Below are 2,367 nucleotides of genomic sequence, written 5' to 3' on the forward strand. Positions count from 1 at the left end.
CATAACAAAATGGATCAATGAAGATCAATATCGTGGATAACATACAAGGATCTATTTGCATAACGACATAATAGACTTTATCCTTGTCAAACAAAAGATTTCATCCTATTTTCCATCAAACAAATGACTGCATAGGCATAACTTTTGTAATTGTCAAAATTCCATTCGTCCTTTCATCAATACGAATATCAATTTATGAACAACTTTACTTTTGACACAGTATGGGACCTTCAAGTTCACGGACGCAAACAATACATATCCCATACAAATATTGCAATACTTCAAAACAGATTAATACTGCAATAATATCATCCTCCAAATATTTTTAGAATTTAAAAACCAATAAGCCTGAAAAATAAACATAAGAAGATGAAAACAAAAATAGCTATGTGTAGTCACAATTTTCGCTATTGAAAGCACTAGTTATTCTTCCAGCTAATCCAAAAAAGAAGATTTACTAGGTGTCTAAATCAAAAAACAGACTCTTAGGCCAAAACTCAGACACTAACAATCAGATGGACGGTTCTGGAGGCTAATGAGTCTTGTGATCATCGAGATTATGAGCGATAGAAACCTCATCAACTTTTGAGGAAACATTCTTTTTGAGAGGTTCTTTAACGCGGCTCTTCATGAGTGCAAGGTTACAGTTAAACTTTTTCAACTCAGTCTTTACAGCATCAAGACACTTTATGTTCCAACAAGTTGCTGAGAATAAATGACCACCTTTGTTGGAATCTTCTCCCCAATATCTGAGTAAGAAACAGGAGATTGAGGAAAAGATCCTTTAACTTCAACAAGAGTTCCGTTCTATTTATCAAACTCAAATTATATACCATTATCAACAAAGTCTTCAGGCAAAACCCATGAAGAAGAAGCCATTGATAAGAGACCTAGAGTGGAAATTTTAACTCAATAGGAAAGGTATATAAACGTTTTGAGGGAATATGGATTTAAAGGTAGGTATATGGGACTAAGTCCAAAACCGTACATGTACCCTTACGAGGGCCTAACACAAAACATGTAGTTTTTGAAAGTCAAGACAACCAAAAAACAATACAAAAGAAAAGATGAAATACTCATGTAAAAGTATGTGACTGATTATCTATCTAAGAACGACAAGAAATTAGCTAGATAATCATAGTTACTTTGTACAGAGTACACCTATTCAAATCTCACACAACTATAATTTTTGGTGGGTGAGATATCAACCTTGTGATTAATTAGCACAAGTATGAGCATTCAGCTCACGGACATTGCTTTTGTTTATCCTTCCTTCTTTGATTATCACTTAATTTAGAAGAATAAGACATAGCTTGTTTTCCATATCCTTCTGAAGGGTTTCTCCGAGGACTAAATCTAGGACCTCTTGTAATTGGTTCAAGTGGATCATAATAGATGGGAATCCATTTTCTAGATTTAGATTTACCAAAAGCATTCTTATAAACATATGGAATACATTCATCAGTAACATGAGAGTTTATTTGGTTAGAATGTACCTGTGTCCTGTGACGACTTCTAGGAAGAGATTCATTTTTATAAGACTCTTGGTTTTCTGTGGGTATTTGGTTCACTGCGGTAGTCGATTGACTATTTGTTCCATTGATAGTGGATAGAAGCGAATTACGAAGTTTAGTAGTTTGCTTCTTTCTGGCAAAACAATGGTTAGCATAGTGATTTCCTTTTCCACAGAAAGTACAGATTCGTGGAGGAGAAGCAAAAACTGGTACTTGTTTAAACTTCATAGCCACCGGAGAAGATTGTAAGTTATGAAACTTTTCTTGACACAATCTTCATTTGGTGAAAATTTCATTCTGTACGGTAACTCATGAGAATTATTTTGTGCAGAAGAATTTTTCTTTAGAACAGAGTTTTCCTTTTCCAAGGATTTGCACTATCTATGGGCTAGAGAAAGTGAGGATTCAAGTTTCTCCTTCTCTTCACGAAGTCTGTCTAGATCAGATGAATGCATCTTGATCAAACATTTTTCTCTAATTGAGCCTTTTTTAATCAGCTTTTCAAGATCATAAATCTTTTCACTCTGAAGATTGTTTTCTTGAAGAAGTATCTCAATTTCCTTGGAGAATGACCCTATAATGTTATAGAGTACCTGTTCAAGATCAATAGACTTTTTGAATTCATCAATGAGCTGTACATGATCCTTGAGATCAACAAACTCTGTAGAATTCTTTGAAATTCTGGTGAGCTCCATTTCAGCATTAGCCATTATGTCCAATGTCTCATTGGAGGAAGAATGATCGACACAAGATGAGACATTCTTCTTACCTCAGGATTCAGAAGAATCAGCTAACAAGTGATCCTTTGAGGTATTTCCGAGACACTTGACAAAGTTGACAGCTTTAGGAGGCA

Source organism: Papaver somniferum, chromosome 3 (assembly GCF_003573695.1).
Source record: "Papaver somniferum cultivar HN1 chromosome 3, ASM357369v1, whole genome shotgun sequence".
NCBI classification, from domain to species: Eukaryota; Viridiplantae; Streptophyta; class Magnoliopsida; order Ranunculales; family Papaveraceae; genus Papaver; species Papaver somniferum.